Source organism: Carcharodon carcharias, chromosome 10, assembly GCF_017639515.1.
Source record: "Carcharodon carcharias isolate sCarCar2 chromosome 10, sCarCar2.pri, whole genome shotgun sequence".
In the NCBI taxonomy this organism is placed as follows: Eukaryota; Metazoa; Chordata; class Chondrichthyes; order Lamniformes; family Lamnidae; genus Carcharodon; species Carcharodon carcharias.
The window spans coordinates 388,113-402,744 of NC_054476.1; the positions used below are offsets into that span (position 1 = coordinate 388,113).

General features: G+C 44.1%; 1 long non-coding RNA gene across 1 annotated transcript; it reads right to left on the bottom strand.

Moving 5' to 3' along the window:
- Positions 1-10,112: 10,112 nt before the first annotated feature.
- Positions 10,113-13,220, bottom strand: LOC121283436. Its single transcript, XR_005944261.1, has 2 exons — positions 13,163-13,220; positions 10,113-10,238 (listed from the first exon to the last, which is right to left on the bottom strand). It is a non-coding gene; the product is annotated as an uncharacterized LOC121283436 (long non-coding RNA).
- Between the last annotated feature and the right edge of the window lie 1,412 nt (positions 13,221-14,632).

Sequence of the window (14,632 nt, forward strand, 5' to 3'; positions counted from 1 at the left end):
TGAAAGCTGAGTTAGCTGAAGTGAACTGGGAACCTAGAACAGAGGATAGATCAATAGAGAAGCAGTGGCAGAAATTTAAGGGGATATTTTAGAATACTCAGAATAAGTATGTTCCTACTATAAAGAAAAATTCTAAGGGGAGGACCCACCATCCATGGTTAACTAAAGAAGTGAAGGAAAGCATCAAACTTAAGGAAAAAGTGTTAGGTCCGATGATTGGTCAGAATATAAAGAATGACAGGGAATTAGTCAAAGATTAATCAGGAGAAAGAAATTACAGTATGAGACAAAACTAGCTAGTAATGTAAAAATGGATAGCAAGAGTTTCTATAGGTATTTAAAAAGGATAAGCGTAAGAAAAATTGAGGTTGCTCCTCTAGAGAGTGAGAATGAAGAGATAATAATAGATAATAAGGAAATGGCAGATGAAATAAACAAATATTTTGCTTCTGTCTTCATTACAGCTGCTACAAAAAATATTCCAGTAATAGCTGTAAATCAGGAGGTGGAAGGGAGAGAGGAACTTGTTGAAATTACAATCACTAGGGAAGCAGTACTGAGAAAACTGTTGGAGCTGCGGGCTGACAAGTCTCCGGGTCCTGATGGGTTTCATCCTTGGATCTTAAAAAAGGTGCCTAATGAGGTAGTAGATATGTTGGTGTTAATTTTCCAAAATTCCCTAGATTCTGGACAGGTTCCATCAGACTGGAAAGTAGCAAATATAACCCCTCTATTCAAGAAAGGAGGGAGGCAGAAAACAGGAAACTATAGATCAGTTAGCTTGACGTCTGTCGTGGGGAAGGAGTTAGAATCAATCATTAAAGGAGGTTTAGCTGTGCACTTTGAGAAACTCAAGGTAATCGGGAAGAGTCAATTTAACAAATTTATTGGAATTCTTTGAAGGAGTAACATGCGCTGTGGATAAAGGGGAACCTGTAGAGGTGCTGCACTTAGATTACCAGAAGGCAATTGATAAGGTGCCACATCAAAAGTTACTGCAGAAAATAAAAGGCTCATGGTGTAAGGGGTAACATCTGCCAGGGTGGCAAATGTAAAACAAAAACAGAATTACCTGGAAAAACTCAGCAGGTCTGGCAGCATCGGCGGAGAAGAAAAGAGTTGACGTTTCGGGTCCTCATGACCCTTCAACAGAACTAGGTAAATCCCAGGAAGGGTTGAAATATAAGCTGGTTTAAGGTGGTGGTGGGGGGGGGGGTTTGGGTGGGGGGAGAGAAGTGGAGGGGGTTGGTGTGGTTGTAGGCAAAAGCAGTGATAGAAGCAGATCATCAAAAGATGTCACAGACGGCAGAACAAAAGAACACATAGGTGTCGAAGTTGGTGATATTATCTAAACGAATGCGCTAATTAAGAATGGATGGTAGGGCACTCAAGGTATAGCTCTAGTGGGGGTGGGGAGAACATAAAAGATTTAAAAATATTTAAAAATAATGGAAATAGGAGGGAAAAAGAAAAATCTATATAATTTATTGGAAAAAAAACAAAAGGAAGGGGGAAGAAACAGAAGGGGGGTGGGGATGGAGGAGGGAGGTCAAGACCTAAAGTTGTTGAATTCAATATTCAGTCCGGAAGGCTGTAAAGTGCCTAGTCGGAAGATGAGGTGTTGTTCCTCCAGTTTGCGTTGGGCTTCACTGGAACAATGCAGCAAGCCAAGGACAGACATGTGGGCAAGAGAGCAAGGTGGAGTGTTGAAATGGCAAGCGACAGGGAGGTTTGGGTCATTCTTGCGGACAGACCGCAGGTGTTCTGCAAAGCGGTTGCCAGTTTACGTTTGGTCTCTCCAATGTAGAGGAGACCGCATTGGGAGCAACGAATGCAGTAGACTAAGTTGGGGGAAATGCAAGTGAAATGTTGCTTCACTTGAAAGGAGTGTTTGGGCCCTTGGACGGTGAGGAGAGAGGAAGTGAAGGGGCAGGTGTTACATCTTTTGTGTGGGCATGGGGTGGTGCCATAGGTGGGGGTTGGGGAGTAGGGGGTGATGGAGGAGTGGACCAGGGTGTCCCAGAAGGAACGATCCCTACAGAATGCCGACAGTGGGGGTGAAGGGAAGATGTGTTTGGTAGTGGCATCATGCTGGAGTTGGCGGAAATGGCGGAGGATGATCCTTTGCATGCGGAGGCTGGTGGGGTGATAAGTGAGGACAAGGGGGACCCTATCATGTTTCTGGGAGGGAGGAGAGGGCGTGAGGGCGGATGCGCGGGAGATGGGCCGGACACGGTTGAGGGCCCTGTCAACGACCGTGGGTGGAAAACCCCGGTTAAGGAAGAAGGAGGACATGTCAGAGGAACTGTTTTTGAAGGTAGCATCATCAGAACAGATGCGACAGAGGCGAAGGAACTGAGAGAATGGGATGGAGTCCTTACAGGAAGCGGGGTGTGAGGAGCTGTAGTCAAGGTAGTTGTGGGAGTCGGTAGGCTTGTAATGGATATTGGTGGACAGTCTATCACCAGAGATTGAGACAGCGAGGTCAAGGAAGGGAAGGGAAGTGTCAGAGATGGACCACGTGAAAATGATGGAGGGGTGGAGATTGGAAGCAAAATTAATTAATTTTTCCAAGTCCCGACGAGAGCATGAAGCAGCACCGAAGTAATCATCGATGTACCGGAGAAAGAGTTGTGGAAGGGGGCCGGAGTAGGACTGGAACAAGGAATGTTCCACATACCCCATAAAGAGACAAGCATGGCTGGGGCCCATGCGGGTACCCATAGCCACACCTTTTATTTGGAGGAAGTGAGAGGAGTTGAAGGAGAAATTGTTCAGTGTGAGAACAAGTTCAGCCAGATGGAGGAGAGTAGTGGTGGATGGGGATTGTTCGGGCCTCTGTTCGAGGAAGAAGCTAAGGGACCTCAGACCATCCTGGTGGGGGATGGAGGTGTAGAGGGATTGGACGTCCATGGTGAAGAGGAAGCGGTTGGGGCCAGGGAACTGGAAATTGTTGATGTGACATAAGGTGTCAGAGGAATCACGGATGTAGGTGGGAAGGGACTGGACAAGGGGAGAGAGAAGGGAGTCAAGATAACGAGAGATGAGTTCTGTGGGGCAGGAGCAAGCTGACACGATCGGTCTACCGGGACAGTTCTGTTTGTGGATTTTGGGTAGGAGGTAGAAGCGGGCCGTCCGAGGTTGGGCGACTATCAGATTGGAAGCTGTGGGAGGAAGATCCCCAGAGGAGATGAGGTCAGTGACAGTCCTGGAAACAATGGCTTGATGTTCAGTGGTGGGGTCGTGGTCCAGGGAGAGGTAGGAGGAAGTGTCTGTGAGTTGACGCTCAGCCTCCGCGAGGTAGAGGTCAGTGCGCCAGACAACAACAGCACCACCCTTGTCAGCGGGTTTGATGACAATGTCAGGGTTGGACCTGAGAGAATGGAGTGCCATAAGTTCAGCGAGAGAGAGATTAGAATGGGTGAGAGGAGCAGAGAAATTGAGACGACTAATGTCGCGCCGACAGTTCTCAATGAAAAGATCAAGAGAAGGTAAGAATCCAGAGGGAGGTTTCCAGGTGGAGGGAGAATATTGGAGGTGGGTGAAAGGATCCGTTGAACGGGGAGAGGACTCCTGCCCAAAGAAGTGAGCCTGGAGACGAAGACGGCGGAAGAAGAGTTCAGCATCGTGCCGAGCCCGAAATTCATTAAGGTGAGGGCGTAGGGGTATGAAACTAAGTCCCTTGCTGAGCACTGAACGTTCAGCATCGGAGAGGGGAAGGTCAGGGGGTATAGTGAATACACGGCTGGGGCTGGGATTGGAAGATGGGGTGGGGACGGAGGGACAGGCAGGGGTGGAGGGTCCTAGATGGGTGTTGGTGTTGATGAGTTGGCAAATGTAACCCCACTATTTAAAAAAGGAGGGAGAGAAAAAACAGAGAATTACATACCAATTAGCCTAACATCAGTACTGGGGAAAATGCTAGAGTCTATTATAAAAGGCATGGTAACAGAACATTTGGAAAGTATTAACAGGATTAGACAAAGTGTGGAGGAATAAAATACATGTATAATTGTGAATGAAATAAACTGCACGTATAATTGGGAAAGGAAATTAAAATACATGTATAATGAAATTACTGTAGAATGTTCCCAAACAGTCAGGCAGCCAGCACATAAATTAGCAAATCAAAGGGCCAGTGCTACCTTCCCAGACTAAGGGGCTCCGGATGTCAGATACGGTTGCAAAATCCAAGAGAAAAAAACTATTGTGTGTGCATTTCCCGATATGTAGCCATTAACACTATCTATTTGCTGAACCATCGACATTGTCCTGTCTATTTGCTAAACCATTGACATTGTCCTGTATAAACATTAAATCATTAACACTGATCGCTATCCTTTGAAGCCATTTGAAACTATTGTAATTGCCCAAGTTTCTGTCACGAACCTTTTGCTATATCTATGTGTGTAAAGAGGTGTTAGTCAGAGACTGGTTCGCTCCATTGTATGTGACTAGGCTCTCCGTGATATCACGATTTTAATAAAGACTGCCTAGACAAGCCTCCAGGGTCACTCTGTTTTCCCGCAACAGATGGCGACGAAGGTGGGATCCGACTGAAGTCCTGTGGCCTCTTAAGTTGGAGAGGTAACCTCTTAAGTTGGAGAGGTAATTGAAAACCTGGACCGTCAGATCTCTGAAAAAGAACCCTCACGGAGAAAGGGACAGACTCTCCTAAGTTGGGGAGAGTACAAACTGCATCCTAGCTGAAAGGGGGAGTGCAGGTAAATAGTGTCCCAGCTACCTCTTAAGTTGGAGAGGTGGCCTCTTAAGTTGGAGAGGTGAGAGGGGGACGAAAAGCATCCTAGCTGAAAGGAGGAGTGCTTGAAAAAGAGTAGCTACCGACCAGACTCAAAAAAACCCAAGGAACTGGAGGACTTGTTAAGGAACTCTTAAACAACGGTGAGCGCATAGGGTAGGAAATGCGCCATGCTGTTAATTGTGTTTTCTTTTCAGAAAAATGGGAGGTCACAACAGCAGAGCGGGCTCTGCCACTTGCCCCGCTTCTCAAAGTACTAAGAACAAATTGAAACTGGCGAAACCAGAGCTTAAATCAGGAACTTTGAAGATGGGTATGAAAAAAAAAGTAGTAGTAGTATACCCAGCGGGTGAAAAGTAAGTAATTTCTGTGTTTTCTTTTGTGTCCATTACGGTCCTGAAATTGTCCAATATGTTTCTGATTGAGTTAAATGGACTCAAAGTAAAGGAGAGAGCTTCCCACCAGCTGGAGCTTTTAATTGGGACAGATTTGAGCGCTTATAATATGTTTTAAGAGAGGTAGTCTGCTACTGAATTTTCTGTAACTTAAAAAAAAATGAATTGATCTAAGTTACAAGAGCTATTTGTGCTGAAGAGAGAGAGAGAGAGAGAGAGAGAGAAAGGGTACCCCTAGGGGGTTAATGAGCAATTGACAAGCAGCAGCAGAGAAAATGTGAGCTTTCGTTAGTTTGAAGGTCTCTACAGGTGGAGCCTTCAAGATCCCTTTATTCCCCCCACTGCTACTCGAAGATTCGTTTAGAATTAAGTTCAATATTATAGGAGTATCGATACATACCTTTATCTATGTGTTTGTTTGTGTGCAATGAAGCATTTGTATGTGAGCTTTATAGTGTTTTCTTCCCTGAATTGTCTTTTGTGTGTGTAGTTGAGCACTTTAGAGTCGAAAGCCCCATACTAGATTAAAGGAAAAGTTTATTCAAACATTCCAAAGTTTTGAGTATAAGGTTTGAGTTGAGATTTCTGGCAAAAATCGTAATTTGAAGGTAGTGTAAAGATAAAACAGGGCTTGCCTTTGTTTGAGATGAACCAACCCTTGTACCACCCCCTTGCAGACTAGTAGGGAATAACCCTCATCATCTGCTTCCATGCTGATTGGGATTAATACATATGAGTTAGTATTCTAAAATTCTGAGAAAAAAAGAAATTACTTGAAATTCATAAGGATTCTAGGAAACCAAAAAGACATAAACACAAGGTCTAGGTGGTTCCAATGGATAAATGGGGTTTCTTATGAAGAGATGAATTAAATATTAAAGGAAATCTGCTTTCCAAAAGCACTGGAATTTGAATTTGGGACAATCTTGAGATGTAAATTTAACAGGTTACTTTTGAATCACTAGGATGCTATCTAAGATAAAGAATGTGTCGATAAACATATGGAAATTATAACTTGGATACAAATCATTACACATGAAAAAGAGGTTGTTTTAATTCTGATAGTGTAAATTACAGTTTTTACAAAGTTTAAAAATTTGAGGTTTGGTTCTTCACAAAGTTCTCAAAAGGGAATTTTCATTTTAAAAGGTCTGACAATTGGCACTAATTCAAATGCTGCAAGCTTTTGTGTTTGTAAGTCTGTTCCCAAAATATGAAGCTAAGTTTGGCAAAATTTGGCAGAAATCCAATTTTTGGCTGAGTTAATGAATCTGGGATTACTCTAAAAGAAGAGGGTCAGACACAATTTAGTGGGTTACTTTTAAGACAATAAAATCTTTGAGAAGAAAAGGAAGCAAAACATGTCAATACCTGATTTCTGTTTTAAAGCTGTTATGAGAATACTTTATTGGATTGTAAAGTCTCTCCAGACAACCCGAACAAGATGGTAGCTGTTGCAAGTGTAAACTGGTATGAGGAAAGTAGGAGAATGAGTCAGGGAAAGAGGACATAATGTACAAACTGTTTTAAGGGAAATGAATTTGATAATCTGGCCATCAACTGAGCCATTGGAACTGCACGGGGGAGATAAGCAAAGATCTAGAGACAGAGATCCCCGTTGAAATAGAATAGTTAATATGGCCTAAAGAGTAAGGAAACATTTTAAACAATCAAGACAATAGAGAACTGAACTCAAGAGAACAATAGGATGATCATGGTCAGAAAAAAAGACGAGGTAAAACTATGAGGAATCTGTAGTTCAGGAATTGAAATGTAAGGAGAAATAATACTTAACACCAATTTACCACAAGATGGATACAGGTAAAGGAAAAGCTGGAAAAAGGCTAAATAGATGCATTACTGATTATATTAATGTGTCTGTGAGCTACAAAAAGTAAAACCATAGGATTAACACCTTGAAGACAGGCAGAGTTAAGCAGTTCCCAGAGAGAACCATCACTGGAAGTGAAGATACTGAGCCATTGAAAGATAGGATAAGAAGGTGCATTGTAGAGTTGTTTAAGGAATTGAGGTCTGACATGAGACAGCAGCAGGAGGGAGTAAACTGGAAGGAGTGGGGGTGCCTACCCAAATGGATTCAGATCAGGGAACTAATTTCACAGGGAGAGTCATTAAAGAAGTGTGTAATCTTATGGAGATTAAGCAGAAATTCCATATTCCTTACCACCCCCAGAGTCCAGGGATGGTGGAAAGGATGAACTGAACTTTAAAAAAAAACATCAATCAAGAGACCGGGAACAGCCCAATATTCTAATGCGCTGTGGGCTACCCCAAGCAGGACCGCCAGGTTCACCCCATTTGAAATGATGACAGGTAAGGGCCATGCAATTACCTGAAGATATTATAGTAGGAGGTGCAGGGCCACAGAGTGGAAAAATACAGGACAATGAAAGGGAATTAAGTTGGCAATTACATAAGTTGAGAGAGGAAGTTAGAGACTGACAGATGATTAGGGATATGGAAACAGGCAAATCCAAAGAGCAACAATGGACCATACCAGGTAATTATGACAGGTGGCACATGCGCACTTGTAGATATGAGAACAGGAAGTAAATGGAGGCATTACACACACTTAAAGATACATGACAATTGACCAAGCGGTAACCCAGAGAATGGGAGCCGATGTTAATGTCTCCCCAGATCTACGATCCTGGTCGTGGGCCTATCAGTACTGGCAACAAGGTCAGGGATCATCACTGCTCATCCCGCACCGCAGGAGGAACTTTGGTACAGCATGGACAGTGCCGAATGCGACACGCAATGGGGAATGATAAATGTAACAGTAGGAGAACAAGTACTTTCAAATTGTAGTAAGGGTTTGCTTCAGATCAAGCATGGGAGGTCCGCCACTACCCAGCTACCTCCCACCTCCACTTTCACAGTCTGAGTAGAGATAATTGAAGCCCCTCAAACCACACCGACTGCTCCATCTTGTCTGACTATGCATCCAGGACCGACGAATGGTTTGGTACTGGTTAATCAGAAGTTTTGTATGATAATGTACACCATGAGCTGGTATCCGTAGTCTTGAATGTATCCGGTGTCGTCCTGCCCCAATGGTGCTCAACCCATACCCAAGCACTCTATACGGCTCTGAGCGCCAATTGATGACTGAAGCAGTTCAGTTCAGTGGCGAGATGCGATCAGGCTTGGGAGGGAACCACATTAATCGCAACCTGATAAATGATGGCGCTACAATATTCAATATAGGGACATCATTGGTTAATCCAAAGCCTGGCTACCGTGCTCGAAAGTCATGCGGGGACTATCAATAAATTAATTGAAATAGGGAAAAATATTTCAGACAAAGCGAGCAGAAATGATATATGCAACACCTATGGATCTTGGGCACTGGAACAAGCCCGAGAAAATTTAAGACAGACTAAAGAAGGGGTAGTCCCTTTATGGGTAATTAATGAGCATTTATTGAATCTCTCACAACACAGGAATCATGACTTGACCGGTTGCCAGCTCAGGGTTTTAACACGTGTATGTAGAATGAATGTTGAATGTATTGTGAATAGTAATATGCTAATAGGCATTGTATTAGTAATACCTGTCATACCTATGTCAATGACATAACCCAGGCAAGACGCCCACAGTGACTGCTGGTATGGAACCCCAGCCATGGGGCCCATTTGTACACCTACAAATGGACTTTATACAAATGCCTAAATGTATGGAATATAATTACGTTTTAGTTCTAGTATGTTTGTTCTTGCGATGGCTGGAGGTGTATCCTACCCGACGAAATGATGCTGTTGTTGTAAAATTGTTGTTCATTTTACTGCTAAAGTGATAAAGGAACTGTTGAAGGCCTTACAATGCAACCATTCACCTTTCCTGCCCATACCACCCCCAGTCTACTGGAGCGGTGGAAATACAAAATGGTATTCTGAAAAACAAACAAGCTAAATTATGTGAAGAAACCAGTTTGAAAAGGCCTGAAGCTCTACCCTTGGTGCTCATGACTAGGCGCTCTCACCCTAACTGTTGCATATACAGGTAGTAGGAGGTCAGAAAAAGCCCACCATTGAAGATTGCCATCAATACCAGCCCGGGGACCTAGTCCTAGTAAAGACCTTCAGGAGAAAAAACTGTTTGGAATCTCGATGGGAAGGGCCTTTCCAAGTCCTGCTCACCACCCAAATGGCCGTAAAGGTTGAAGGACGCCCTTGTGGATCCACGCATCGCATGTCAAGCGGACGCTCACCTCGGACGGAAGTGCTTGTGCAAGAACTTTAACTGAGTCGTCAGAATGCTGACTCTGATTTGGATCCTGTCCTGTGTGGTCCTTGCGGGGGCACGGACTACCAATTCTGCGGTTCAATGAATACAGGCCGTAGCCTTGCAAGTTCATCGGACTGAATGTTGGATTTGTACTCATTTTCCTCTATGCAAAACAGCAGCTGAATTGCATGAGATGGTGGAAAGGACCCTACCTTGTGTTGCTAACAACTCGAATGGCCCTAAAGATTAAAGGGAAGGAAGATTGGGTCCACGCCACTCGTTGTAAAAAGAAACATTGTCCAGCAGTCCTATAGCATCAGATATTCACCCGTGTCTGCGTCTACATCGCCTAGACATCTCGAAATCTGAACGATTCTGGATGATTGCTATCCCCTCTTATGGAGCTGCTCGTAATTCCCGAGAGATTATCAACCTGGCAGCTGCGCTTGAAAAAGTTGCTAATTCAACGGCTGATGCTCTGATTAAAACACAGAAGCAGATCTCAGCTAGCACCACTGAAATGATAGCATTACGCCTAACCGTATTACAAAACAGGATGGCCCTTGACTTCCTTCGAGCTGAAAAAGGTGGCACTTGTGCTATGATAGGCTCAGAGTGCTGCACTTATGTACCCTATGTCTCTGAAAATATCACTGACTTGGGACAGCATGTCATGGACAAGGTACAAGAAATAAAGAAGGCTGGGGAAAGTTCGAGCAATTTTTAGAGAAGCTCACTGGTGGGGAGAGAAAGTTTACCCCGCCAGGGGCCTTTTCCTCATGGTTATGAACCCCCGTATGACGATGAAGATATTATTCCTCAATGGTGTTAATCTAAAAGAAAAGATTAACAAGGATTAGACAAAATGTGGAGGAATAAAATACGTGTATAATTGTGAATGAAATAAACTACATGTATAATTGGGAAAGGAAATTAAAATACATGTATAATGAAATTACTGTAGAATGTCCCCAAACAGTCAGGCAGCCAGCACATAAATTAGCAAATCAAAGGGCCAGTGCTACCTTCCCAGGCTAAGGGGCTCCGGATGTCAGATACGGTTGCAAAATCCAAGAGAAAAAAAACTATTGTGTGTGCATTGCCCAAGATATGTAGCCATTAACACTATCTATTTGCTGAACCATCGACATTGTCCTGTCTATTTCCTGAACCATCGACATTGTCCTGTCTATTTGCTAAACCATTGACATTTGTCCTGTATAATCGTTAGATCATTAACACTGATCGCTATCCTTTGAAGCCATTTGAAACTATTGTAATTGCCCAAGTTTCTGTCACGAACCTTTTGCTATATCTATGTGTGTAAAGAGGTGTTAGTCAGAGACTGGTTCGCTCCATTGTATGTGACTAGGCTCTCTGTGATATCATGATTTTAATAAAGACTTCCTAGACAAGCCTCCAGGGTCTGAGCGTTCACTCCGTTTTTCCACAACACAAAGTTAACATGGGTTTATGAAAGGGAAACCATGCTTAACTAATCTACTGGAGTTTTTCTGAGGATGTAAGTAGTAGAATAGATATGGAAGAACCAGTGGATGTGGTGTATTTGGATTTCAAGAAGGCTTTTGATAAGGTCCCACATAAGAGGCTACTGGACAAAATTAAAGCACATGGAGTCAGGGGTAATATACTGAAATGTATTGAGATTTGGTTGACAGACCAGAAATAGGGAGTGGGAATAAATGGGTCCTTTTCCAGGTGGCAGGCATTGACTAGTGGTGTACCGCAGGGATTAGTGCTTGGGCTCCAGCTATTCACAATATATATAAATGACTTGCATGAGGAAACCAAAGGTAATATTTCCTAAGAAAAACTCAGCAGGTCTGGCAGCATCGGCGGAGAAGAAAAGAGTTGATGTCTTCTCCGCCGATGCTGCCAGACCTGCTGTTTTTCCAGGTAATTCTGTTTTTGTTTTGGATTTCCAGCATCCGCAGCTTTTTTTGTTTTTATTTTTGTTTTTAGCAATATTTCCTAGTTTGCTGATGACACAAAACTGGGCTAGGTTGTGAGTAGTGAGAAGGATGCAAGGAGGCTTCAGGGCAATTTAGACAAGTTGTGTGTGTGGGCAAACACATGGCAGGTGCAGTATAACGTGGATAAATGTGAAGTTATACACTTCGGTGTGAAAAACAGAAAGAGAGTATTATTTAAATGGTGATATATTGGGAAATGTGGATGTACAAAGGGATCTGGGTGTCCTTGTACACCAGTCAATGAAAGTATATGAGCAGGTGCAGCAAGCAATTCAGTAGGTAAATGCTATGTTGGCCTTTATTGCAAGAGGATTTGAGTTCAGAAGTAGGGATATCTTACTGCAGTTATACAGGGCCTTGGTGAGAGTCACCTGGAGTATTGCATGCAGTTTTGGTCTCTCTACCTAAGAAAGGATATTCTTGTCATAGAGGGAGTGCAGCGAAGGTTCACTAGGCTGATACCAGGGATGACAGTACTATCGTATGAGGAGAGATTGGTTCGAATTGGCCTGTATTTACTAGAGTTTAGAAGAATGAGAGGGGATCTGATTGAAACATATTCAATTCTAACAGGGCTAGACAGGCTAGATGCAGGGAGGATGTTTCCCCTGGTTGGGGAGTCTAGAACCAGGGGCCACAGTCTAAGGATATGGGGCAGGCCATTTAGGACTGAGATTAGGAAAATTTTCTTCACTCACAGGGTGGTCAATCTGTGGAATTCTCTACCACAAAAGGCTGTGGAGGCCGGCTCACTGAGTATATTCAAGAAACAAATTGATACTTTTTTGGATATTAGGGCCATCAAAGGTATGGAGAGAAAGCAGGAATATGGAGTTGAGATAGAGGATCAGCCATGATCATATTGAATGGCGGAACAGGCTTGAAGGGCTGAATGCCCTTCTGCTGCTCCAAGTTTCTATGTTGCCTTGGTGGAGATTTATCTAGTAGTGACTAATTTGGGATTTGTTTAAAAATTATGGTAACAATTTGTAGACATGTGTATATGTTTAATTCCTTGTTAAATTAATAAATGTTTAATTTAATTGATATAAAAATAAACCTGGAGGCTCGGTGGTTTCATTTCTGAATTCAGAGCTGCATCTCAAACAGACCAACTGAAAATATAGGTTATGACAGTTGATTAAAGTTTCCCTCTGGGATTTTAAATAACTCAACCTTTCCCAGCTGCTGTGTCATAACAAATCCCTTATATGGCTGGTGATAATGTATGGCTGTGAAAGCTGGACCATCAAAAAGAGTAACAAGGCTTGAATAAGAGCATTTGAAATGAAAGGATTCAAATGGATATTACATGTGTCATGGACGGCCAAGTGGACAAAGAAGAAAGCTCGTGTTAAGAGGAACTTGTCTGAAGCACTGATATCAAGGAAGCTCACATATTTTAGACATGATATGTTTGGAAAAAAGAGGTAATGCAAAACAAAACACCTGAAAAAAATGCACAGGGAAGACCCCAGATGGCATGCATGGATAATATCAGAACATGGACAGGCCTCTCTAAGGGATAGGCAATGAGGGTACCAGAGAACAGAAATCAGTGGAGAAAGATTGTTCATAATGCAGCCAACCATTGGAACAGAACAGGTGAAAGACAAGACATGCCTGGATGAGTGCAGCTCAAACAACAATCAAGAAGCTTGACACCATCCAGTACAAAGCAGCCCCACTTGATTGGCACCACTTCCACAAACATTCACTCCCTCCACCACCGACGCACAGTCGCAGCAGTGTGTATCACCTACAAGATGTACTGCAGGAATTCACCAAGGATCCTTCAACAGCACCGTCCAAACCCATGACCACTACCACCTAGAAGGACAAGGGCAGCAGAAGGATGGGAACACCACCACCTGGAAATTCCCCTCCAAGTCACTCCCCATCCTGATTTGGAAATATATCGCCGTTCCTTCACTGTCACTGAGTCAAAATCCTGGAACAATATAAATATAAAATATGAACGCAAACCCAGGACAATACAAATGTAAAATATAAACTCTGAACTCTGACCCAGGACAACTTTCATCCCCTTGGCCTCATCTTTCACACCTTTGAGCGCCATCCAGACTGCGCATGCGGGGCTGACCCTGTGCTGTCCTTCAACGTGCCTGAAGGTTTCATCAATTCGATACGTTAATCATTTTTTTCCGTCCGGTATTATTGGGTTTCTTTAATCTCTGACAAAGGTGTAATCTCTGAGGAAGGTGTGATCGCTGGGAACGGGGCGCGGTGCGAACAGCCCGGGCGCGGGCCCGGGTCCTGAGGCGGCGGCGCCAATCGCGCTCCCGCGGCGCGTTCCCGCCCCTTAGTCTCGGCGCTGCTGCTGGTGTCGCGCGGACAGAGAAGGCCCGCGTCGCTTGGTCTTTCCCTTTCAATAAAATTCCCAACTTTCTTCCCCCTGCCTCTGTTCCCTCTCCCGGTTTATATCTCACTTGTTTTTTTTAAACGAAGCTCAGTTCCTCACAAAGCGAAGGAGAGAAAATGCCCGCAGCCACCGCCACAAAAGCGGCCGAATCGCGATCGTCTTCCGCCGCCGGAGTTGAGGCCGCCGCCGCCGCAGCCGCCGCCGCCGCCGCAGCGGTGAGTGTCCAGAGCGGCCAGGGACAGGCGGTACAGCCACAGAATGAAGCACTCAGACAGGTTCTCAATGTCATCGACAAGAAAGTGCGGAACATGGAGAAGAAGAAGGTAGGAGAGGCCCGGGGGAGAGGTCGGTAGCGGGGACCGCGAGGCCAGGCCTGGGGCCGGGGCCTGGTCCTTGTGGGTGGGGGGTGGGGGGTGGTGGGGGGGGGGGGGGGTGGTGGGGAACTGGCTCATTGCCAATTACAAACTGCTAAACATGGGCATGTGCGGAAGGCCTGGCGGAGCCGGAGGTACCGGAGCTGCTGAATCTCCCATGTAATGTGGGGGGAAAGAATGCTGATCTGTGTGGGTTAACTGAAAGGAGCTCGACTGTATTTTGCTAACTTTAAAATGTGGTTTGTGTGTTTGCTTCAGGTCATTCATTCAGAGAGAGGGAGAGCTGTATATAGACTGCTCTATAGTTTATTTTCCCTCAAGTTCTAATAGTGCCTGTTTTGTAGAATTCTTAGACTGAATTTTTTAATGGTAAAATTCGGTGAATCTGTAAGTGACCGAAGTTTTCCTTTCTTAATTTAAACCATAATCACCCGTTTGTTTATTATCAAAATGCTATTTGTTACCATCTCTTACAA